Consider the following 26,860-nt stretch of genomic DNA (forward strand, 5'->3'; position numbering starts at 1 on the left):
GACAGCCAGCCAGTTTCTCTCATAAAAGGGATGGTGGGCTCGGGCATAAGGGACTCTGTATCACAGCCAGAGCAGCTCCGAGGTGACTGAGGGCTGGATGTGGGGGCTCCCAGGACCCCACAGCAGCAGGGGTCCGGTGCCAGGTGTTGCTCAATACTTCAAGAAAATCAACAAAGCCCAGCTGGACGGGGTGAGGAACTACACAGCAGGACCCAGTGCTAGGCTGAACAAAGGGGCCAGAATCGCCACTCCCAGATGCATTCCAAAGGGGCTTCCGCAGAGAGGGAAGGACGGCCTCTTCTGGTGCAAGCTAGAGGCCCACTTCTCCTGACTCTCAGGCTGCTCAGAGCAAAACCAAGGACTCTTGGCGGGATTCATCCCTCTGCCAAGCAGGAGTTTCCACAAGCAGAATTGGTATTTGCAACCCTGAGGTTGTTCTTGGAGGGTCCTGCTCAGGGCCCAGGTCTCCCCACTGCTGGGGCAGATGAATGGGCGCGCTCACCACACATGGCTCCAGCCAACCCTTCACTCAACTCTCCCTTCCTCCGGGGTGACCAGCCCGGCTACAGAACCTCTGCGGTGAAGTCTAGGAGGATTGGCTTGCTTTATGCCAGAAGGTGTGGGGTCTCTCGCCTGCTGGGCAGCAGAGTGCAGCACACACCTCTCCCCGAACCCTCGGGGTCTTCTTTGATGTCACAATGAATGAGTTCTGATGCCCAGACACGGGGACTTGGACTTTCTCCTTCGCACTCACCCACGTGGCCTGGGAGCTTCTTACTCATAGCCAGAAGTGGTGCAGGGGGTTTACCAGGAGACACATTTGTGTCCCCGGATTTCTGGAGAATTTCAAAAGGAAGACCTCATTCTATACCCGCCTCTCTCATTCTGTATTCACGTTTTTCCAGAAAAGGAAAACAACAGGGCTTAAGTTTTGGCAAGCAGAAGGAATAACACATCAGACCACAGGAGTGCCTCGAGAGGGCTTGGTAATTGCAGCCTTACGTGGTCTCTACCTCCTCCAGGGGCAAATGGAACATCTCCTTGGAGAGTCTCTTGCCTTGCTCTCAAGAAATAAATCAGAATGAGGATATTGAGAATGGTTTTACAAAGGAAAGAAAAGAAAGAGAAAATTTGGAGCCCTCTGTCTTTATATCCTGAACCGGACCATCCTAGCCAAGATACTTGTTCTCACGGTGATAAAATGAAGGACTTTGAACCTCCCCAGGCAGCAGAAGTGATTCAGGTGTTTATTTAACTAGGTAGTTAGATAGGACTTGGGAGAAAGCACAGGCATCGAATAGAGCATGTAAGCTCATGCTCAAAACTGCATCAAGAATCATCTTCTGGAGTGGGAGGTGTGGCTCAGTGGTCAGCGCCGGCCCATCACATGTGAGACTCTGTGTTCCATCTTCAGAAACACACACACACACACACACACACACTCTCAAGCATGCATGCACGCAGAGATCCATCTTCTCAGCATAAATTCATGACTTCTTCCCTATCAATTCTATTTCAAACTAAACACGGACGATACTTTAGAGTGAGATTGTGCCCTGTTGCTGGCTAAGTTTACACAGGTGTGCTCGGCGCGTTTCCATCCACAAGCCTTGGACAGCTTGTTCCCAGGTTACCCAGGGTTGCTTACTCAGCACCCACTTTGTCCCAGGAAGTGAGAATGAACACACTGTCCTGGGTTAACCAGGACTCAGGGACACCAGTGGCTCAGCAAGGCCACAGAGGGAAGAGAGGGACAAAGCCCTCCATGGCCCCTGCCCCAGATCTCCTCTTGTCCACTCCCTACCTCTCCTTTTGGGCCCTCTGTCCAGTGCCCATACCCATCACAGTCCCCGGTACACCCTGCTTCTGACTTGCGCTGAACTGGGACCGTCTGCAGGCACAAGCAACTTCCGTGCCCTTGCGGTCCCAGCTGGATGGGAAGCCTGGGAGCATGGGGCTATAGCCACTGCAGCCTCTGCGGCTTCTGACTTTGCTCTTCATGCTCTTGCCATTCCCTGGACATCATACAAGGCGAGACCTGCTCTGGCCTCGGATCCATCAAAGGGTCACTCTTCCACAAAGCCCAGAATCACCTTGAACTCTGTCTTCCCTACACCATCTTCCACGTCGCCTTTCCATCTCGCAGTCAAATCTCAATTTATAAATCCTTACTTAAAAAGAGCTGTGGAAGTAGCCACTTGGAGTCAGTGCCTGGGTCCCCCTCTGGGTCTGAACACCTAGCGCTCTGACACCACATCTGTGCAAGTCCACCGGACTCGAAATGCTGGCGGCTGGGTGTTTTTGAAAACCATGGAATGTTCTCTTGCCACAATAGTCTTCTTGTCAAAAGCAATTACAAGTTTCTGATGATGCAGAGCACTGTCAGGAGAGGCTGGCATGGCAGCCAAGGAGACAGATGTATGAAGCCACATGGCTCCTAAGATCTCTCGTTCACACTAGGGCTGGACAGGGAAATACGAGGGGGGACATGTCCTCCCCTAGCAGCCTCTTGTCTGCATGTAATGCATAAGGCGCCTTCTGGTGGGGCTGTTACGCTCTTCCAGGGGATGACACAAAATTACAGAAGTCAGTTAGCATGCATATCCCTGTCCTCCAATGACAATTTCATGCCTGCATGTGCCCTACCACTGAAAAATATGATAGGTTTGATTTTAGTGAATCATCATTTACAAATACAGTATTGTGAACTAGCGATGGGAGAGCTATAGGCCAAATTATAGGCCTAAGGGATGTTTATTAGTCAATATGCAACAAAAATTCCCTGCATGCTTGCCATTAGCCAAACAATGGTTTCAGAGCTTCTCAGACTCAGATCAGTATCCAGCCAACACAAAGGACAGGGCCATTAAACCCATTGTCCTGGTCTCCTGAGCTTGTATATCAGCCTTAGAGTTGGGTGAGAAAACCACTTCCATGTAGGGGTAATCCAACCACTGACTAGTTTTGTAAACTAAGTTTCCATGGCTCACAGCTAAGAGTTCTCATTACCATACTGTCCATGACTGCTTCACACACCCTGTGGACCTCAGCAGGGACACAGAGGACACCACGCACCCCAAAATGGTCAAGACAGTCACTCTCTGGCCTGTCACAGAAAGCACAAGTCACCCTGCCCCAGAGAACGCAGCTTTGGAACCTGTTTTATCCCCGGTACCCATATATCTATCAGCAGGCTGGCAGTGTAGTTCACTGCTAGCACACATTGAGTACAGGCAAGGCCCTGGTTTAGATCCCAGCACTAATGATAGTAATAGTTAATAATGATGATGATTAGGGCTGGGGATTTAGCTCAGTGACAGGGCACATGCCTTGCAAGCACAAGGTCCTGAGTTCGATCCTAGGTACCAAAAAGATAATAATAATGATGATGATGATGATGAATACATATTTCTAATAAATTTTTCTTTTTAAATTATAATTGTTAACATGTTAATACATGTACTAATAACTTGCTTACTGTGACATTGCCATACATGTATATGGTATGCATTGATAATGTCCTCTCTCCCGGTTTCTATCCTCTCCTGCTAATCCTCTCACCCCCTTTCTTCAGCCCCCTGCCCATTTCCTAATCATTCCTCTTCTAGTTTCAGGTCACCATTTTTTTTTCTTCAGTGTCCACATATAAAAGAAAGTATGCAATGTATGTCTGTGGCTGGATAATTTCACCTAACAAGATGTCCTTCAGTTCCAACCACTGTCTGAAAAGTGCCAAGATTTCATTCTTTATGGCTGAATACTACTCTATTATGTATTTATATCATGTTTGCTTATCCATTCAACACTGATGGGCACCTCAACTATTTTCATATTTGAGAACTGGGGAGTGCTGCAATAAACATGGATATGCAGGTATCTCTTTTGTTTGTTGACTTCATTTTCTTTAGATATACATATAGCCAGGTGTGATAGATAGTCCTGGGTAAGATGTAGTTCTGCTAGAATTCTGAAGGGCTTTCACACTGTCTCTCATGATGTCTGTACTCACTTACATTCCCATCAACAGGGTATAAAGGTTCCTTTTTCTCCATCCAATTATGTTTTTCCTTTTGTAGAATAGCTATTTTAACCACAGTAAGATGTAATCTCACTGTAGTTTCGATTTGCATTTCCTTGATGTCTAAAAATATTGAGCACTTTTCATATCTTTATTGGCCATTTGTATTTCTTCTAAGAAGTTTCTATCCAGGTCATTTGCTCATTTTAACTGGAGTACTGTTTTTGGTTAATATTTTTGAGTTCTTTATATATTCTGAATATCATTCTGTCAAATGAATGGCTGGCAAAGACTTTCATTCTAGAGGTTTTCTCTTTACTCTGTATTCTTTTCTGTGAAGAAGCTTTTTAATTTGAGGTAATTCTATTCTTCAGTTTTTGCTATTGTTTCCTGAGTTACTCAGGAAATTGTTGCCTGTGCCAATATCATGAAGTTTTCCCCCAGTGTTTTCTTCTAGCAATTTCAAAGTTTCAGGTCTTATATTAAGGTCTCTGATGTATTTGGAGTTGATTTTTGTACAATGTGAGAGACAGGGTTAAGCTCCAGTCTTCTCCATGTGGATATGCAGGTTTCCCTGGACCATTTGTTAAAGAGGTTGTCCTTTCTTCAGTGCACGGTTTTAGCTCCTTTAGTAAGAATCAGTTGGTTGATACTCTTAAGTGAAATAAATAGGACACATATGTGTAAATATCAAATAGTTTCTCTGGTGTGACAAACTGAAAGTGTAAATAAGGATCAAAATGTATAATAAATAATGTGAAATAGGAAGAAAAGGTCCAAAGGGGAAGGGAAAGGGGGGGAAAGTAAGGAAAAGGAATAAATATGAGAAAAGGAATGAAACAGAAACAAAGTCTTTGTAAATAGGAAGGGGTGGAGGGGTGAAGGGAGGGCAGGGAAAGGGAAAAAAATAAGAACCAAGATATATCATATAAAGGTATAAATTCCCCATGATGAATGTCATCATATTGTGTACCTAAAATGTACCAATAAATTTAATGAATTATACAAACAAACAAACAAAAAACAAAAAAAATCATTTGGCTGAAGACGCATAGATTTATTTCTTGGTCCACTCTTGTGTTCCCCCACCCTGTGTGTCTAGTTTTACATCAGTATCATGCTGGTTTTGTTATTATGGCTCTGTAGTATGCTGGATTATGATCCCTCCAGCATTGTTCTTTTTGTTTTTTCAGGATCACTTTGGCCATTCAGGGTCTTTCATGGTTTTATATGAATTTCAGGATTGTGTCTTCCAGTTTTGTAAAGAATGTCATTGATATTTTGATGGGAGTTGTATCTGCAGGTCTCTTTGAGCAGTATCCCTATTTAAACAATATCAATTGTCCCAATCCACTAACATGGGAAGTCTTTCCACCTTGTTCTACCTTCCTCAATTTTTTTGTTTAGTTTTTGTAATTTTCATTGTAGAAATCTTTCAAATCTTCAGGTTTGTTTGTTTGTTTATGGCGACTGTGAATACGATTACTTTCTTGATTTCTTTTCCAGTGAGTTCATTATTGGTTCAGTGGTACTTCAGTTCATGAACTTAATTCTTTCCATGATTTTAGTTGCAACCAAATTGGATGAGAATGGAATCAAATTCAATGGTTCAGTTCAATGCTGACCGTGTGGGGAAATCTGATTTCGTTCTTGTCCAACTTGGTTTGCAACTAGAATTATGGAACGAATCAAGTTCATGAGCCAAGGTACCAGTGTACAGAAAAGCTACTGATTTTTGTTTGTTCATTTTTGCATCCTGCCTCTTTACTGAATGTGTTTAATGGCTCACAGTCTTGGGTTTTCTATGGATAGAATCATATCATCTGAAAATAGGGATAATTTGACTTCTTTCTTTCCTAACTTGAATGCCTTTTATTTTTCGCTTTTCCTCTGTCGAAAATTTCTAGCATTATTGAGAAGCTTGCCAAGGTGAGTAGAATTTGTGCAATAATTCTCTTAAAGTATCTCAGCGATAAAGAAAACAGAAGGCCTGGGTCACTGGGTGCCAGTAGGTGCTTTAAGTAGTAAGAAGAGGCAATGTGGCATAGTAGAAAGAACATGGGAAAGCAGAAGAGTAAAACACATGAGATTTTAGCAGAGAGAATTGGGATTTAGTCTCAAGTGTGATACTTTATCCTGTGATAACAGTAAGATTTATTTTTCAGCAAACACTTACTATGCACCATTCCAATTGCTTTAAAGGAAGAATTTCTTTTTTTTTTTTCTTAAATTCTTGTATTGGTACATTTTAGGTATACAACACACTTACATTTCTCATTGGGAACTTGTACCTTTACATAACGCATCTTGGTTCTTATTTTTCCCCCATTCCTAGCCCTCCCTTCACCCCCTCCACCCTTCCCTATTTACAGACTTTATTTCCATTTTTTCCATTTCTCATCATTTTGCCTTTCCCTTCTTTCCTTTCCCCTGTCCCTCCCACTACATCTACCGCTTTGGACCTTTTCTTCCTATTTTGCATTATCGATTATTCATTCTAATCACTGGTACATTTTAGGTATACAATATAATGACATTCATCATTGGAAATTTGCACCTTTTCATAATCTCTCTTGGTTCTTATTTTTCACCCTTGCCCAGCCCTCCCTTCAACCCCTCCATTCCTCCCTATTTACAAAGATTTTGTTCCTGTTTTTCCATTTTCTCATATTAATGCCATTCCCTTCTTTCCTTTACCCTACCCCTCCCACTTCCATCCCTTTTGCCCCTTTTCTTCCTATTTCACATTGCCTATTATACATTTTAGTCCTTATTTACACTTTCAGTTTCTCACACCAGAGAAACTATTTGGTATTCATACATGTGTGTCCTATTTACTTCACTTAAGAGTATCGCCTCAATGTGCATCCATTTAGTTATAAATGTCTCTTAATTTCTCATTTTTTATGGCTGAGTAGTACTCCATTTTATAAAAAAAACACATTTTCTTTATCCAGTCACCAGTTGATGAGCATTTGGGCTGTTTCCAAGTTTTAGCTATCATAAACTGTGCTGCTGCAGTGTGATTCTTTTAATTCTTTGGGGAAGATCCCCAGCAGGGGAATAATGGGGTCAAATGGGACTTCCAGTCCTAGTTCTTTGAGGTATCTCCATACTGATTTCCACAGCGATCACACCAGTCTACACTCCCACCAGCAGTGGAGAAGGGTTCCTCTTTCCCTACAGCCTCGCCAGCATTTGTTATTGGTTGATTTCATGATAGTAGCCATTCTTTCTGGAGTGAGGTGGAATCTCGGCTTTTCATTTGCATCTCTCGAATGACCAGTGATGTTGAACATTTTTTCATGTATTTATTTGCTATTTCTACTTCTTTGTCTGAGAAATGTCTGTTCATTTCAGATGCCCATTTTCGGATTGGGTCCTTAAATTTGGGAGGTCTGCTCTTTTTAAGTTCTTTATAGATTCGAGATAGTAGATCTTTGTCTGAGGAAAAGCAGGTGAAGATTCTTTCCCACATTGTGGGTTGTCTCTTCACACTGCTGGTGGTTTCTCTTGCTCTGCAGAAGCTTTTTAAGAAGAAGAGATCCCACTTGTTGATTGTGCTAGTTCACGGGCAACTGAGGTTTTGTTCATAAAATCTTTTCCTACACCGATGTCTTCAAGGGTTCTACCTAACCTCTGTTCCAACTGGTTCAGAGCTTCTATTTTATATTTAGATCTTTAATCCATTTTGATTTTAGTTGAGTGCATGGTGAGAGATATAGGTCTAGTTTTAATCTTTGGCAAGTTGAAACCCAATTTTTCCAGCACCATTTATTAAAGAGGCTATCTTTCCTCCAGTGAGGGTGTTTGGCTCCTTTATTGAAGATGAGATGGCTGATTGTGCCTGGCATTCTTTCTGGATCTTCTAATCTGTTCCACTGATCCTCAAGTCTGTTTCTTTGCCAGTACCATGCTGTTTTTATCACAGTAGCTTTGTAGTATAGTTGCAGGTTGGGGATTTTGATACCCCCTGCCATGTCTCTGTTACCTAGAATTGCTTTTGCTATTCTGGGTCTCTTCTTGTTCCAAATGAATTTTTGTATTGTTTTCTCAAGGTCCATGAAGTATGCTGCTGGGATCTCAATTGGAATTGCATTGAATCTATATAGCAGTTTTGGAAGTATGGCCATTTTCACTATTTAATCCTTCCTACCCAGGAGCAGGGGATGTCTGTCCATTTTCTGATATCATCTTCAATCTCTCTTTTCAGAGTGCCATAGTTTTCAGAGAAGAGGTCTTTGATTACTTTCGTTAGGTTGATTCCTAGGTATTTCAGTTTTTTGGATGCTGTTGTGAAAGGAATTATTTGCCCTATTTCTCTCTCAGTGAGTCTGTCATTGGTGTAGAGGAAAGCTGTTGATTTTTGTGTGTTGACCTTGTAACCAGCTACTTGACTGAATTTGGTTATTAAGTCTAGAAGACTTTTGGTGGAGTTCTTGGTGTCTTCTATATACAGTATCATGTCATCTGCAAATACTGACAATTTGACTTCTTCATTTCCTATCTTTATTCCTTTTCTTTCTTTCTCTTGTCTAATTGCCATGGCTAATGTTTCCAGAACTATATTGAACAAGAGTGGTGATAGTGGATGTCCTTGTCTTGTTCCTGATTTTAGTGGGAAGGATTTCAGTTTTTGACCATTTAGTATGATATTGGCTGTTGGTTTTTCATAGATGGCTTCTATCAGTTTGAGGTAGAGACCATCTATTCCAATTTTTTGTAGGGTTTTTATCATAAATGCATGTTGGATTTTGTCAAATGCTTTTTCTGCATCTATGGAGATAATCATATGGTTTTTGTCCTTGGCTCTATTGATACAGTGTATTACATGGATTGATTTGCATATATTGAACCATCCCTGCATCCCTGGGATGAATCCCACTTGATCAGGGTGTATGATCTTCTTGATGATCTTCTGCATTCTGTTTGCCAGTATCTTACTAAGGATTTTTGCATCTATGTTCATTAGTGAGATTGGCCTATAGTTCTCTTTTTCAGTTGGGTCTTTCTCTGCTTTGGGGATCAAGGTGATGCTTGCTTCCAGGAATGAATTTGGGTGTATTGTTTCCCTTTCAATTTCATTGAAGAGTTTAAACAGTAGTGGCAGTAGTTCCTCTCTAAATGTCTTGTAGAATTCAGCAGTGAAGCCATCAGGGCCCGGGGTTTTCTCAGTAGATAAGTTTTTAATTACGTTTTCAATTTCATTGGTTGATATTGGGTTGTTTAGAATTTTTAGGTCTTCTTCATTCAACTTGAGTAATTCATATGTATCTAGGAATCTGTCCATTTCTTCTGTGTTGTCCATCTTATTGGCATATAGGTTCTAGAAGTAGATATTGATGATCCTCTGGATTTCTGCTGGGTCTGTTATAATTTCACCCTTTTCATTCCGAATTGCATGGATTTGGGCTTTTTCTTTCCTTTTTCTGATAAGGTTGGCTAATGGTTTGTCAATTTTGTTGATTCTTTCGAAGAACCAACTCTTGGCTTCATTGACTTTTTTGTATTGTTCTCTTAGTCTCCATTGCATTGATTTCTGCCCTGATCTTTATAATTTCCTCCCTTGTATGAGCTTTGGGGTTGTCCCGCTCTTCCTTTTCTAGAAGCTTGAGGTGCAGCATCAGGTTGTTTAATTGAGCTTGTTCTGTTTTCCTAATATGCATATTCATTGCCATGAATTTCCCTCGTAAGACTGCTTTCATTGTGTCCCATAAATTCTGATATGTTGTATTGTCATTGTCATTTAATTGAAGGAACTGTCCGATTTCTTCTTTAATTTCCTCTGTGACTCATTGGTTATTCAGAATTGTGTTGTTCAATTTCCACATGTTTATGAAATTTTTCGACTTTCTTTTGCTATGGATCTCCAATTTTATAGCACTATGGTCTGATAATATACAGGGGATAACTTCAATTCCTTTGCACTTACTTAAACATGTTCTATGTGTGAGTATGTGGTCTATTTTGGAGAATGACCCATGTGCAGCTGAGAAGAATGTGTATTCTGATTTTGTGGGGTGGAAGACTCTGAAACATCTGTTAAGTTCATTTGTTCAAGAGTTCGATTGAGTTCTAGTATTTTATTACTTATTTTTTATCTAGTTGATCTATTTGTGACCTTGAGGTGTTGAAGTCCCCCACTACAACTGTATTAGTGCATATATGACTTTTCATGTTCATTAGTATTTGTTTTATATAGTTGGGTGCACTAGTGTTTGGTGCATAGATATTTATGATTGTCATCTCTTCCTCTTGGATTCTTCCCTTTACAAGGATGTAGTGTCCTTCTTTGTCTCTCTTAATCAGTGTGGGTTTGAAATCTACTTGATCTACAAAGAGGATAGCTACTCCTGCTTTTTTTCAGGTTCCTGTCACATGGAGTATTGTTTTCCACCCTTTAACTTTCAGTCTGAGTTTCATTTTGAATTAAGTGTGTTTCTTGTATGCAGCATATTGTTGGATTTTGCTTCTTGACCCATTCTGCCAGTCTATTTCTTTTGATTGGTGAACTGAGGCCATTAATATTGATGGTTATAACTGAAACGTATTGACTTATCATTGCCATGTCTTTTTCTTTTTGTTGGGTTCTCCCCCTTTACATTTAATTTCTTGTCATGCCAAATGGGTTCATTCTGCTTTGCTTCCTGGGGTTGGGATCCTCAATGTCTGTTCCTAGGATATTGTGTAAAATTCTTTGGAGTGCTGGTTTGGTATTCACAAAGTTCCTAAGGTGCTCTTTGTCATGAAAGTACCTTATTTCTTCACCAATTTTGAAAGATAGTTTTGCAGGGTACATCAATCTGGGCTTGAGGCTGTTTTCTTTTAGGGCTTGGAATATGTCACTCCAAGCTCTTCTTGCCTTGATGATTTGTGTTGAGAAGTCTGCTGTGATTCTGATGGGCTTTCCTTTGTATGTGATTTATTTCTTTTCTCTAACTGCTTGGAGAACTTTGTTCTCCTGTTGAATTTCTGGAATCTTAACAATTATATGCCTATGTGTAGATTTTTTTTTGATCAAGGCTATTTGGAGTCCTATATGCCTCGCTTATCTGTATATCAAGTTCTTTTCCCCTGCTTGGGAAGTTTTCTGCCATTACTTCTGTGAAGAGTTTTTTTATGTCATCTCCACTCTCTCCTGTTTCTTCATTGACTCCAATCAGTCTTATGTTATTCTTCTTTGCATTGTCTAGCAGCTGCTGGATTGATTTCTCATGTTCCCTTATAATTTTGAAGCAATTTGTTTTCCTGGTCATTAATTGCAATCTTATCTTCTATATCTGAAATTCTGTCCTCACATTGGCTCATTCTGCTGTGCAGACTTTCAATGGAGTTTTTCATCTCCTGGAAATCTATTTGCATTTGTTTTATTGATTCCACTTGTTTCCTATGTTGGGATTCCATCATGTTCCTGAGGTCCTCTCTAGATTTATTAATCATGTCTTGCACTAGGGGCACAATTTCTGTTATCTGAGAAATTATTTCTGATTTCATTTTTTCCAGATCCCCTTTTGTTGCCAGTTCAGTGGGTCCAGGTGGTTGAGTATCAGAGTGTCCCATCCCATTTCCCTTTGGGGTTGCTGTAGGTGATCTGGAAGTCTGGTTTTGAGACTTATTTATATGTTTTCTCATTTCGACTGGGGGCGGGGCAGGGGGTGTTGTTGGCGCCCACATGGCTCACCTCCTCTGAGCTGGGAGAGGTGGGACAGGGGTCGGGAGCAGTGGGAGGGATGGTGGCTGGGAAGCCCCTTCCTCTGGACCAGGAGCAGTGGGATGGTGGCTCAGAAGCCTCTATCTCTGGGCCGGGAGCGGCAGGATGGATGGCAGCCCAGAAGCCCCTACCTCTGGGCTGGGAGCAGTGGGATGGATGGTGGCCCAAAAGCCCTTTCCTCTGGGCCAGGAGTCTACATGAAGAATTTCTTTGTGTGCTTATCACAATGAAATAGGTGGTATCATCACCCAGCTTATAGGTGAGGAAACTGAGTCTTGGGCTGATTAAATTATCTAAATAAAGGACATATTGAATAAGTGGCAAACAAGAACCAAAACAAGTATGCTGCACAGGTGAATGCTGTGTCGGGGGCTCTTTGGGGCACCATTAATGCCCTGCACAACTATCTTAAAAAACCAGTGGAGCAGGCTAAGCTCTGGCACTCAGCCTGCATTTGCTGACTATACAACAAAAGACCACAGGAGGTATTTCAGGTGGAAGGAAGGCTGCTCTGAGTTGGGTATGGCAAGATATCAGAAGGTGGGCAGGGGCACAGCATTCAGGGTGGACAGGAAATGATACTGCTTCATCCTTAACTTGGAAGGAATTAGGAAGAATTTTGAAAAAAATATATATATATGAGATAGGGGCTGGTGAGAATGCGGCAGCGACATACAAGCCTGGTGGGGTGCACTGACTATAAACTAGAAAGCCTGGCTCCCCTCAGCAGCAGCCTGAGTGGATGACTCGCAGCATGGCGGTGCCTGCAATGCCTGAACCTAGCACATGGCTTCCTTCTCACATGGGGTGGATCCTGCAGCCTTCTGCTACAGGAACCCTCCACCTGACCAGAATGACCCATGCTAGCATGCATCTTCTGGATGGGAGTCCTGTCAGGTATGTCATAAAACATCCCACAGCAGTTACAAGTGAGGCTCCAGGATATACCAGGGCAGCTATGCCACCTAGTGATGTTCGCATGTACTATTCTCATCCCAGCGATGCAGGAGAGGCTTGGGGGAGGGGGGCTTGGTCGTCACTATTTCTGCCCAACATTTCTATGTGCAAGAGTCTAAAGTCTTAGTCTTGGCTTTGAAACACTTCTTGTGGTTGCACTGACCACTCCCAGTGTGCCTAGAGAGACACAAGCAACTCACACCAGTAAGGAGCAGTTCACCACTGTAGCACTAGTTATCAAGACTACAAAGCAGACATCTCTCTTCTAGTCTTCCAGCATAGATGGGAGATGCACCTTTGCCTGTATCTTATTGTGACTGCAATGAGCTGTTTTCTCTGTTATGCAACTTGGAAGTGTTCTGCAAGCAGCATCTGCTGCTTCCTAGTACTGAACAGAAATGCCACCATCTGCAGTCAGAAAGAGAAGACAGAGGACGCCTGGTGAGGATACGTGCTCCACCCAGAGTGGCCAGTTGGAGGCACTAACATGAGTGCCCAGCAGGTGTGCCTTGAGCAAACATGCATGATGTGTTCCACTGACTGGGATAGGGCTGTGAAAAGAAAGGTCTTTAAACCGTTATCACCAGGTAGAGGAGAAACTCTGTTATCAAATCACCCTAGGTGGTTTTTTTCCTCTTTCTTCCTTTCAGATTCCTTGAAGAGAGGTTTGCTGAACAGCTAGAATTCTAGCAGTCAGGATGGCAAAGCCTTATGCATTCTGTTTTTCATTCTTTGGAGTACAGTAAGCTGCTGCAGTACCACGAACACTGTTAGGGCTTCTGCTATCCTCTCATGCTAATATAATGAGCTATGACTCTATGTTTTCCTAAGGAAGGAAAACATCAGTCCAGGAGAGAAATGGAGGGTGAATGACATTTATCAGATTGCAGTTTCTGAAAATGGATTTACTTTGCTAGATCAAAGACAGTCTGTTTCCACACATCATCACCACGTCTGTGGGAAACATTCCAGATATTCCAAGTGCGCATTTTGAGACTGGGTTGTCAGTTTCCTCACTGATTGTTTCTAATCTAGATCACAGAGTACTTCCATGCATACTTGATTGTCTTTATATAGTTCATCAAGAAGACCAAAGCAAAAGAAGGTGCATAAAGAGCCCACTAGGGAAGAGAGAGGCTAAAAGGAGGGCTTCAGGCAGCATGCCATGTACAGCTGATCTGGTTGTGCACTGCACAGAAGTGTCCAGCCTATATCCCATTTACCTAGCTGTGGACTCGATATAGGATTACAAAAGTGACATTCCTCATCCTGCCTCCCATCAGAAATGGAAGATAATCTTTTCCTGGTCCTTTAAAAGTGCCTCTGAGACTAAACTGTAGCACAATATAAATAAAATTTCCTAAGGGAGAAATAATTTCTATATTCACAGTCCTGAATTTATTTTACTGATTAAAGTTTTGGCCCACTACCTCACCCTTGCATTTGTCCTTGTAACAACCAATCCCTTGGCTCTAAATCACTTGATTTTTGCCCAAAGCCAATAGTCTTGCTTCCCCATATTTTAAGATCCTCATTGCAAAGTGCTGTTTGCATACAGCTGTCAGCTGTAAAAACATTTTTTTAAACATAAAAATCTGGCTCTTGCTCCACCTCCTTCCCCGAGGCTGCATGGTGGCCCAGGAACTCATGCTAAGGACAGGACAAAGGCCCCAGGTTCCCTGTGCTCCCTCCCTGTCCAGACGCAATCAGGCCTCACCATGCTGGCCCCCGAGGCAGCAAAGGAAGCTGAGGAGGACAGGTCACTGTGAGCACAGGCCACGACAGCTTCCATGCCACGCAGCCCTGATTGGTTCACATGGTAGATGCCAAAGTGATACTCCTGATTCCCTGGTCACTGCTGGCTCGGCATCTGGAGTCCTGGAGAGAAAAGCAGAGCCCTGCAACAAAGCTGGGGACACAGTCTCCAAGAATGCTGAGGAAAAACAAAATACTTGCATTCCCCTATTCAAGAAGCGACAGAGAGACAACACAGCTGATGGCTATTTTTGTAGCAGTGAACAGCACAAAGAGTACTGAAAAGTACTCAGACTTGCCTTGTCCTTTAACACTCCCAAGGCGCCATATGCATGTATACCATAGCATCCATCCCTCCTCAGAGAAGTCTTCCTTCAGAAAATTCAATATTTAAGGAAATGGGAGAAAATTTATTTTCATCACTTTCTGTAAAGCCAAATATTTCCTTTTTTTTTTTTTTTTTAAACAAAGAATCCTTTCAAAATGAAAGAGACAAACAGGCTACGTGACATTTTTATCCCAAAGCTGCTAGGCGGTAGGTGTGACTTGGAAAACCGTGGTTAGTCGCAAGCAACCCATTTGGATTGAGCATGAAGGAAAAAAAAGAAAGGCAAAGAGATGGTGATGAATAAATGGAAAGGTTTACAGATGGGTTTAGTCAGCATCTTCATATTGAGTGGTTGCTTTCACATGTACACAGCTTCCCCTGAAGACAAGGGGAAACATACTGTAATGGAACAGAAGGAAGAAAGCAGGAAGCTAAGCCCAGGGAAGAAACTTCATTTCCCAAACAAATCTTCTGCCATAGAGGCAAGAGAAGGAGCTAGCACGGCCATACTTCACTCCTGGAGTGTCAGATGACATCCAGTGACTTTCTTCAGAGAACAGGAAGTCAGAGCACAGCAGGGGTAATAGGGACAGTATGGGTGGGGATTAGAACCCACACCCTTGGTATCTCTCCTCCTCCCTGAGGCACAAGGAATACTGGGCCTTCTCCTTTGGGTTCCAAGCAAGAATCAGCAGCCACTTTTGGGGAAGAATGTTTTATTATGCTACCTATCACGAAGCATGTAATTTTAAACACCAACTACCTTTAGGGAGCAGAATAAGTTAAGTGACATCATCAAACAAGACACAGTTTATGCAGGGCTGCTCTAATGATGCAATTCCCCCCTTCCCTTTCATGAATACTGAACACCATCATGCACTTATTTATCTGGGCTCAACCCCAAGGTGGCTGGGGACCCACAAAGACCATCTTTCATCTTCTCTTCCCCGCACTTTCTCTTTCTCGAGTCAGAAGTCTGAATTCACCCTTTGCGTAGTGACATCTGATATCAACATGCTCCACAGGTTGGTTCCTATTGAGATTCTTCCTCAACCTTCTTTACCCTGTTCATGATGTAGGCATGTCTTCACCAAAGGACCAGGCCTGACTAATGACTCATATTTACTTTGTGGCTTATGTTTATAGAGCTTCTGAAACCATGCAGCAGAAAATGGCTTCTTCCAGGGAAAAAACGACAGACTTTCTTTGTTTCCGGTGCTACCTCACTGTGGAGGCTGCACAGGTACATAGCTTCTTACAGTGTTTCTCATGTGTAGTCACCTTGCTGGGCCATTATGAGACTCACTTCAAAATTCCAGTTGGTTTCTGAAAGCAATATTTAGAAAAAGAACACAGGGAGAAAAATATGGTTCTCCTGAATTTTTATCACCCATCAAAATTTCCACCCTGTACTTTTAGAACCATCTCACTGAAAGGGCAGAATGGCACCACTAGTATCTATAAGCAACAAACAGAATCATGAAAATTTGAGAAATGTTTTCAGAAAAAGTGGCTTTAAATAATTAACAGTGCAGCATTCTTTCTCCATTCTCTGCCCGGCAGAGCAAATGCCTCTTGACAGGTAAAGCACCTTTCTGTGAGGCTACAACTCCCTTTTGTTCAAGGTAACAGTGTTATTCTTGAAAAGCAGACTTTAATTAAGCACAGTGTCTTAGAAAACCATGATGTTTCTATGTGATAAATAACTCAAACATTCAATTAATTAGTTATCAACTCCGATGCACAAAAATTGCCAAACTACTTCTATTTTACAAACAGGGAAAGGATTGAGTTAAAAAGAGCAGATCAAGAAAATAAGAAACTAGGAAATAACAGTGTCAAGGATAGATGCCAATTTTAGAGTGAGTACTAGTCATTGGCTGGCCCCTCCATTACATACTCTTACGTGGCTTATCTCATTTGACCAGCCCCTAAATCCTCTGAGGTAGAATATAACATCTGGGGCCACTGATCATGACTGATTTAAGTTGACTGAATTAAGAAATGTGTAACAGGTTTAGCAAAGCACACTTCTGGGTGTGTCTGTGGTATGTTTCCAGAGATGACTGGCATTCAGGTCACCAAACTGAGAGGGCAAGACCCATCCTGATGTGGGTGGCATCACGCAATAGACTTGAAGCCTGGGTGGAATAAAAGGGAAAGGAGGAGGAGGAAGTCGATGAACTTTTTCTGGAAGCTCCGTTGTGCTGAAGTGGTTGCATCTTTTGTTGCCACTGTCTGTGAACATCAGACTCCAGGATCTTTAGCCTTGCAATGTAGACTCACACCAGCAACCCTCCTGGAGCTTCCAGGTCTCCAATCTCAGATTAGGGCTACATCTTCGATCCATCTTGTTCTGTAGCTCCAGCTATCTTGGGCTGAGCACTTGCTGGATCCTCTGATTCCCTAGCACACAGGTGGCCTTTCTGGACCTACCCACCTCTGATCCTATAAGCCTACCCAATAAATCTTCTTGTATAATTAATTATATATACATCTTCTATTGGTTTTGTTCTTCTGGAGAGTGTAAATCAATACAACATCCTCATATCAAATGAAGAAACTCAGGTTGGAAGAGGTTAAGTATCTTGTCCAAAAGGGGAAGCTCTTAAGTAGAACAACTAGAATTCCTATAAGAATCTCTCTGAATCTGACTTTCCTTCCACTACGGATGGTGTCTCTTAAATTGAAAAGTAAAAAGGAAATACTTGAAAATATCTGACCCATCCACGAAGATAAAACCCAGGCTTATTCACAGGCATGGAATTAACCATATTTCGGGTAAATATGTGTCTTCCAGCCATTGGATCAACCACGATGTGATTCAAATTGGCTTTTATGAAAGCCAAAGATACCAGATGGGCCATCTTTCAATCTGGTGTTTTTGTCATCTAAACACAGTCCTAGGAATCAAAACAAATAGAAACACAACCATTTTTTAAAAACTATGGGCAATCTCTACTGTAGAATTAAATCACACAATGAAAAATAGTTATCAAAACCAGTTCCAGAGCAGACGGGGCCTATTTTAATGAAATAAAAGGCAGACACCCATCCAGTTCCACTCTGCAAAGAGTCACTGATCATGACCTCTGCTGAGCAGAGATGAAAATGCCCTGATGTGGGCATCCTAGGGGGTTCTAAAGTACCTGGCCTGTTCAGGCTTTGCTCCTGCTGTCCCCCTTGGTCCCTACTGATATTGAAGATATGCCAGGAAAAGGCGATGCCTTTAATGATCTACTTTTGACAAGACTTGAAATTAACCTTTTCGTGAGTCTTCCCGTTCAATGAAAAACAACAGAACCAGGGGAGATGTGACATTTTTGGTAGGCAAGTGCATCAGAAGCACCTGCCTTCAACCATCTCCCTCAACACCCAAGGGTGCCCCAGGCTGCCAGGGCTCTTCAGGCCCGACAGGCAGAGGAAGAGAGGGGAGAGAGCACAAACAGGCTTTCTAGATATTCTGTGTAAAGTGAAGGTATTCCAACCTGCTTCTAATTCGATCATGTGCACTTCATTACACCTGGCTCTTTAATATTCAGGTATAAAAGAGAAACACAGGATAGAAGACAGAGAATATTATTTCTGACTGTCAAGCCCCAGAATGCAGAGAGACTCAAGCATTTGACTTCTCGCCCTTCTACTCACACGTGATCGTTCTGCCAGCATTTCTCAAAATAATCACGCTTAGGATTTTTGGTTGGGAAGGCAGGTGCCTTTGTGTTTCTTTAGACGTTATAAAGCATTGTTAAACTGAAAGCACACAGAATTTGGAGTCAGCTGGTTGTGCTGCCATATAATAACGAAAGTAACAACAAGCACTTCTGCTCTCTCTAACACACCCACCCTCCTGCCCTTCCACACTCAGGGTGCAGTGGTCTCTTTTGAGGCCTAGACCCCAGCAGAAGCTTCTCCTTTCTCTGCCTCTTTCGTTTCTCCCTCAATTAGCAAACTGAGGGGAGAAGACACCAATAGACGTTCTGGCCTTTCTACTCTAGAGTTCTCTACATCCCTCTTCATTCTAGAAGCCATCCTTCTGGTGGGAAAACACTTCTGGTAGTGAACCACCACAGATGGGAGGGCTAGACAGCTGGGTCTTAAGTGTTTAAGAGGAGTTGCAGCAACAGATTCAGTTCCTGGGTTTCTTGCATCATCTTACATGAGCATGGCTGGCTACTGACTGTTCAGCTACAGTTTCCAGGCTGGAGTGGTCTAGGAAGCGCTATGTAAAGGAAGGACTCTAATCGGGCTGCAAGGAGGCAGTGGATACGCTGCAAGGAGAAGAGGAAGAGCAACCAGAAGGCTGCAGATTTGGAGTTCATTCTGGAAGCTGGGGTAGCTTCTAGGTGCCTCTAAGCACTGTAAGATGGCTTGCTGAAGGGGAAACAAGCAGGTGATACAAGCTAGGGAGGAGGACACGCTCTAAGGGACCTTGCTACCAGCCCTGGCGTGGATGGGAAGGTCACCTTGGAGGCAAACCAATCAGGTTAAGAAGTAAGGAACACAACACAGGCCAGAGGTAGAAAGGTGTTTGGGTTGTGGCAGGAGAAAGTAAGGGAAGTGACTGTAAGAATGTCTGAAGAGTTACAGACTAATTCAGTATCATCGGGTGAGTTGGGGAAAGGGATAGAATGGCTTGGAATTAGATCTTTTCGTTTGGGTTACCCAAATAATGATGACAGCATTAACAGAGTTTGGCAACTCACTGGCGAAGGGGAGGTTTTGTCCCTCCTTTTAGGACTTTGTGTCTGAACCAGATAAAACACACTACATTAAAATTGGTCAGGGCAGCCAATTCCACCCTGAAGTCTGCATCTTACTTGTCTTCATTTCCTCCTCGTGACAAGAGGTGACCAATACACACTTGTTGAACAGTGCAGGTTCTATTTTGGGGGAAGATCAGATAGTCAGGTGAAAAAGCAGGTGAAATTGTGGAGATTAAGCATTTCCATAAACATGACAAGAGTTGAAATTTGGGGGAAAGAGGCCATTTCTTTACTATCAACCACCACCACCACCCAGCCAGTAATTACAGTTAGTCCTGTATCTTTCTTCCTGATGCCTCTTGGCTACAGCTTTCCCTTTCCAATGGGCAGATGAGTGTGGTGGCTCTGAGGAAAGATGGCTTCCCTAGAGAGAGCAGAGAAGATGAGACAGCCAGGGACCGAGCCCCAGAGAATGCCTCCATCTCAGTAGCAGGAGGAGAAAGAGGAATATAATTCCCAGTTGTTTTAACAGAGTCAGTACAATGAAGATTCTTGCCGACTGAACAAAACAAGTAAAGCGCATCCCATCTGAGCCATCTGTAAACCATCTTAGCTAGAAGACATTCACTGCTTACCTTGGAGTGATGTTTATTCAACTGAAGATAATGATATTTAACTGTCACTCTTTGAAAGCTGGTTCACTTTATGGTCCCTGCCTACCAAAGAGTTATTCAAATGCCCTCACTTATTTATTACAAGACCATTGTCTAAGCAACTGGAAAAGTTTCTGGAGGAAAAGAGATTGGTAGAAATCTTCCTTACGCCATACAAAATCTGCTCTGAGATACACTACTGTGACTTATATCACAGAATCTTTCTTCCCACTGGGAAATTAGAGTTCAGGATTTCCTGCTATTTATGGGCTACAATAAAACATTGTTCTTCTCAATTTTCTTTATCTGTCCGGTCTCTAAGTATGGATCAGCCTGAAAGCTAAGACAAGGACAGATGGTATCAAGAAGAAATATTTAAGTAGATTCATAGCTCCAGTTTGAGGTGCCAATAACCTGAATCAAGGGGAAAAAATGGCTATTTTCAATGATAAAATAATCCCGAAAGGCCGGGCATGGTGGTATGCGCCTGTAGTCCCAGGAGTCGGGAGGCTGAGGTAGAAGGACTACCATAAGTACCAAAGACAACCTTGGCCCCACAGTGAGTTCAAGGCCAGCCTGAATTACATAGCAGGACTCAGTCTTAAAAAATAAAACCCAGAAAATGTAAAAGATGGACTGAAACACCAGTTTCACAGAAGGGGGGGGGGAGGAGCTGGCGCCCTTTCGTGATAAGTGATAAGTGCTACTCAACCATCAGCCACTCGGAAGAGGAAAGGCTCTGTCCTACAGCCTCAGTCATCCTTGTCATGGAGTGCAGGGCGTGGCCCCAGGTCTCAGGAAACACTTGGTGAGTAAACTGCAGACTTGCTTCTTACAGGGAGTGACAGATTTCGCCTCTCCCAGGTTGCTGCTGCACAGGGTAATGGGCAAAGGTGAGCCCCTGATAAGCACGTCCAGGAGCCCCGGTGCCCAGGCTCCCGCTTTGCTTCCTCCTCTTGGCTCACTTCCCTACCCCTCCTCATGCTGCTCAGCTCAAGTCAATGCACAGCCTGAGCCGGCTTCTCCCTGGCCCGGTCCCCAGTGGTTGCCATGGTAACATCCCCAGGAGCAGGCACTTGGGCTGGGCCTTCCCCAGTACACCTCAGGGCAGGAGGGAGTACAGTGACCCCGCAACCCCTGGCAGAGGACTAGGGAGGAGATCCCAGCCACCTTTGGTAACAGCTCTCCTAGCCCAGACTGTCAGCTGCTCAGGGCAAGTGACCCCTCCATGAGGTTTCTGCTCTCTGGCACCGAGGAGCATGCTGGGAAGGGCCCTGGGGATGTCAGTGGTCAGAGCACCATAATCTTCTCATCAAAGGAAGGCCAATGGCTGGAATCCAGCAGTGGGGACAAGGTGAGATGCTATGTCTGAAGTTGAAAGCAGGTATGCCCCAGGTCTTTCTGAAGGAGGAGAAGCTGCTGTCCTGGCCCCAGAATCTGCATCGCTGAGCAGGTGGACAGTGTTGACCTGGAGGCCCAGTCGGTGCAGGTGGCAGTGTGGCCAGTGTATGTGCTGGTGTGGGGCGCGGGTGGCCCAGTGAGGGTTGGTGTGAAAGTGCACATAAGCTCTGGCCTCAGTCCTCATTCTAAAGCATAATTCCCACATTTGATTTTTAAAATATTCCTTGGCACCCGCCCAAAGCCCTTGCTGGTTTATTTATCCCTAGGTATATTAGAAAGAATCCAGACTTACACAGTCTCTCTAATGGCAGGGGCTAAAAGGAAATTTAGAGTACTGTTAGTTACAGGGCTCACAGCATCTGCACAGGCAGAGGGTAGTAGGCATCACTGTCAGCACCTTGCTGATAGCAAGCCCTCAGTACATGCTAATGAGAGGAAACAACACTGCCAGGGAGGCGAGCAGCCACAGCCAGGGCAGGGCCACCTCCTCAGCACGTCTAGCAGTGCCTTCCACAGGGATAGGACTCTGTTCGGCCAACCCACAAGAGGTGGAGGGAAGCAAGACAGCAAGGAAGGAAGCCCTAGAGGGGGAGCTGAGGGACACGGGGGTGAGCTCGGCAGAGGGGAGCAGGCAGTGACAGTCTGGACAAAGGTGTGGCATGTCTGTGACCACTGCTTCTCAGGCGAGCAGCACAGGAAGTCTATGGACAGGACTTGCATGCTTTGTGTGGATATATTTACATTCTCAGTATACACCTGAGACTGATTCAGAGAGTGTGCACGTACACTGTCTTAGTTACTTTTCTCTCCTTGCTGAGACAAAATACCCAACATTCAAAGTTAAAGGAGGAAAGGTTTGTTTGGCTCACAGTTTGTAGAGGTTTCAGTTCATAGTTGGCTGGCTCCAAGGCAGCATGGCACGACAGAGGGGCATCACAGAGGAGAAACAGTGCTTGGCAGGCAGAAGGCAGAAGCGACCAGCCTCTGTCTGTCCCTTTTATCTTACCCAGGCTACACACCCTTAAGGTGGGCAGCACTCACACCCAGGGTGGGGCAGCCTGCATCCTGCCCAGAACTATCCCAAACCAGCCGGAGGACTAATTCAGTAATCACACATCCTTGGTCTACCATCACACACTCTGGATCCAGCCACTACTGAAAAACCCCACCTATGACCACATCAGGCTTTGGGGGGACATCTAGACACAAGCCATAACACGTGCACATGAGTGTGTGCACACACACACACACAGACACACACAATGGAAGTACAGGGTGTGAACAATGAGGACTCCCAGGCCAGAGGTGCTTGCTACCCCAGGGCCTCCCTGGCCTGTAGGATGTAGCTGCTTGCACCAGGCTGGCCTCTCGAAGCCCACAAATAAACACAGGCCCCTAATGGCACTGCCAACAACACACTCTCCCCAGAGACAAACTAATACCCAATTTCTTCACATAGGGGAGCTGCTGACATTCCTAACTAAAGACAGTCTCCATAGAAAACATGGATTCTCTTCACCTAGGGCTACCTTATTGTATAAGGAACAAGCATGTAAAACAGACATTGGAAGGAAAAGAAACAGAAGAGAATGGCCACTGCCACGTGAGTGCATGCTAGAGTATAAAAACGTATAGAAATGTAACTGATAAAGCAAACAGTTACCTAGAACCTAGTATAAAGTAAATGCTTCATGTAGATTATCTCATATCCTCCAAATGTAAAGTGTTACAGGACCTCACAGCTATACAAAGAGGCTTTTGTACATCAGTGTGATCCCTGCAGTGAACATAAAATAGCACCCTGGAATCAGATTAGCCTGGTTGAAATCTTCCATTTCCTGTTTTCCAGCTGCATATCTTGGGAAGCATTCTTGAAAGTTTCTAAAGCTCCAGTCTTCTCATCTTTAAAATGGGGATACTAAATGGGGAAAATGAGATGGCAAATGTGGGTGAAGTGCTTAGTGCACAGCCTGGCACAAGCCGTGTACTCACCAAATATTAAAAAGAATAAAAATGCTCAATGACAGCGCTTCAACTTAAAAATATCCCAAGTCCAATTTCTTGTGAAAATGGTAGCAAAATGAGCCAGTGTTGCAGGTCAGAGGCTTTGCTACACAAAATGGGAAAAATGCTGGGAAAGCTGAATTCAAATTCTGGCCCTTTCTATGTGCTTCAGGCAAGTCTCATTGCCTTACCAGGGCTGAAGCGTGAACCCTGTGTGTACTGGCTAGTGTCTCAGTTCCTTCAGTAGTGAAATTCTGAAGTCAACCTCCAGGGCAGCTGCGGTAGCAAAAATCAACACAGTGCATTTTACAAACAGTAATGAGAGCACCGTGTTACGCAGTTAGACTTCCGTCCAGGGAGGGAGGGGTCCTGTGTCCTACAGCCTCACCGTGGGGCAAGACTCCAGCTCCCAGCCCATGGCTGAGAACGACTGTGATTAACTAGAGTTACAGTTTCTACCCCAAAAGTTTGCCCATGTAATTTTAGTCTGTACCTTCTTAGCGCCAAATATGTGAATAGTTCTTATTTGGGGAATACAAAGGCATATTCGTGTAGCCTAACTTTACTTTCTAGGAAACCGGTAAGACTCATAACGTCAGGCCTGGGCTGTAATTCAGGCATGTCCCAGGGTACTTAGGGAGCTTGTTAAAAATTCAGGCCCTCCCTCTCCTCCTGGGTTTGTGGGAGCCGGGGCTTGTGTTGTTATTAACAGCCCTCCCAAATGCCTCCCGTGTGAAGGGCCACATTCTGAAGGGAAATTTAATCTGAGATTCCATATGGAGATCCTTGATAGAGACCACACAGGTGGCTGAGAGGTTGTCATCCCTTGAACAGAGAGGCTTCTGTGCTTCTAAGCTACTGCTCAACCTTCCCACACCCCTTTGGGGCACAGAGGAGGAATTCTAGAATTTCTGTGAGGTAAGCTGACTGGCTGGGAAGTAGCAGCATTCCCCAAGTTCTCCTCCCCACCCTGACTCCTCCTACCTAATGCTGCATCACTCCCAGTTCCGGTGTACTCAGTTTCCCCTTGTTTTCCCCAGAAAAGTATAATAAGAATCACTCAGTGTTCTCACTCAGCATGGAGAATATGAGTCCAAGGAGGGAAAAAATGTACTTAAGGATCTGGGATGGTTCACAAAGTACCTGTCACGTTAGAATTCAAAGCTAGGTGTGGTGGTACATTCTTGAAATCCTAGCTACTTGGAAGGCTGAAGCAGGATGATTCCAAGTTTGAGGCTAGCCTGAGCAACTCAGCAAAACCCTGTTGTGAAATTAAAAAATAGAAAAAGAAAAAAGAGCTGGGGATGTAGCTTAGAGGTAGAGAGCTTCTGGGTTCACTCCACAGTATTAAAAAATAAAAATCAATTCAATTGTCACTTCCTCCACAGACCCTTCCTTGAGAACAGCCCTTTCCCCCAGAATCTGCTCTGGATTTCCCTCCTGGGTGATCCGATGCCCATGAAAATCTTCATCACAAAAGCAAGCATACTGATGTACTGGCACTGTTGCATTCAGACTGTGCGCTGCACACAGGGGCAGCCCATGAGTATCAACTTCCCATCCTCAGCCCAGTCTACCCAACCTGCTGGATTCTTTGGGATCTGCCATTCACTGGAGACAGCTTTCCTGACTGAGGTCCTGACTGTGGATGCTCTCAGCACATCTTCTCTTTTGTAACACTTCATGATGCTTCCATTTTCCATGTTTCCTAACGGATTTCAATGCTTCTGCCCCCTGCTAGCTCCACAAGGACAACTGGAATCAACACAAGGAAAATACTCAGATTATCTCTCAGGAATAAACGAGTGGATTTGGGCCACGATGTTGGTTTTGGAGAGGCTGGTGAGAGAACATGGGGCAGAGCTGGACACTTGGATAATTCAACCCCTAATGTGCTGCTTATCTTGCTTGCTGCCTGCTCCTGCAATCCAGGAATTTTACATAAAGCCCAAGCCAGGGCAGTTTTGATGCAAACCTGGAAGGAAAGGGTCTCGGAGAGCACAAGAATGATAGATCAAGACCTTGTTTCTATGGCCATTTCCTTCGGGCAAGATGCTGCTCCTGCTTCTTTCGTCTGATACATTTTCTACTCTGCAGTGACTTCTCTGTTCTACCTGCAAAGCAGAGAATACTCCATGTGGGGCATCTCCCAGCAGAAAGCCAGGGATCCCATCGATGCTCACTGTCGGTCCCCTTCATGGAAGAAGGCTTGGGCCTTTGACTTAGGCCACCCTGCCTGAGCAATCTTCCAATGTCTAGTGCAGGTTTAGGTGTGGAGACTAACCTGAAGGAGTTCATTAGCACTCATCTACACCCCAAGTCCAACTCGAGCTCCCTGTTCTCACCCTTTGTTCACCTGCTTAAGAGAGGTTAATGACTCCATGGTGGCAGATAGGTGTGGACCAGAACTGGATGAGACAGGGCTACCAACTCACTATCCTAACAATGCTTCAGAACAAAACACTGGAGAACATTCAGTTTTGCTATAAAATTTTAATTTTACCAAATGAACTTTTTTAGGAGTAAATAATGATGAAGACCTAAATAGTCTAAGACTTGTACAATAGTGAGAAGAAAAATGCACACACCTTAAATATACAGGGCATTCTTTTAGGAAGCACCCGATATACCCACTCCACACACATCATGATTCTATGCAGCCTTTGGTTTTCATTCTTGACCAATCCACATTTTGGTCCAAGTCTTTGGAGAAATGCCTGAAATGATTTATAAACCCACTTAGTAGGTTGTCACCTGTAAGCCCCCACATAGGATTTGTTCATACACATGCACTGCTTCTTGCTTGGAGGGGTGGAGGCACACTTGGCCCTCGATGGAGAAATAATTATTGTATGTCTAATCACCGTTTCTGGTATCTAAGATAGTCTCCACCCTCGAATGTTTCCTCTGATACTATGTTCATTAACAATTTTAGTGGGCGGAAGTATCTGGAAAACCTCACTATTTCATTTGCTTTTATTTTATTTATTTTCTCATGAAAATAGTTCAATTGTTCTACATTCTTTGACATCTTAGATTTGACTGTAGAAAACTGGCTGCTCTGTGCACCTGAATTCACACAAGCAAGGCAGGGTAGGTGGCTGCAGAGTTGGCATCAATCTGAGGCATCCATCTAGGGAAGAATGGGATTACTCTGCCCATCCAAGAGCCACTGTGAATGACAGCGTTCACCCATGTTTTGGCAGGCCTGTTCTCCTTTGGCTCATGCAGCTCAAAATCTGCAACCTGTCACCCAATAAAATATAAAAAATCATACTGGGCACGCAAGTGGTTAAAGCTATCCCTGCATCCCAGTAAGATACAGAA

The 26,860-nt window shown here is 43.8% G+C and overlaps 1 protein-coding gene and 1 long non-coding RNA gene across 2 annotated transcripts in view; both read right to left on the reverse strand.

Annotated features, from left to right (window-relative positions):
• Rora (RAR related orphan receptor A) overlaps window positions 1-26,860 on the reverse strand; it is a 674,381-nt gene that overhangs the window by 496,703 nt on the left and 150,818 nt on the right. The gene's annotated exons all lie outside the window — the stretch shown is intronic.
• The window catches only part of LOC110344142 (uncharacterized), a 202,707-nt gene that overhangs the window by 142,496 nt on the left and 33,351 nt on the right, over window positions 1-26,860 (reverse strand). Inside the window, exon 1 of the long non-coding RNA XR_002386470.2 lies at window positions 1-26,860. This exon is cut by the window's left edge and continues 12,837 nt beyond it; it is cut by the window's right edge and continues 33,351 nt beyond it. This is a non-coding gene — a long non-coding RNA (uncharacterized LOC110344142).

The sequence above is a fragment of the Heterocephalus glaber genome, unplaced genomic scaffold (genome assembly GCF_053883595.1).
Source record: "Heterocephalus glaber isolate CG9 unplaced genomic scaffold, H.glaber_assembly_v1.0 deba00001689, whole genome shotgun sequence".
NCBI lineage: Eukaryota > Metazoa > Chordata > Mammalia > Rodentia > Bathyergidae > Heterocephalus > Heterocephalus glaber.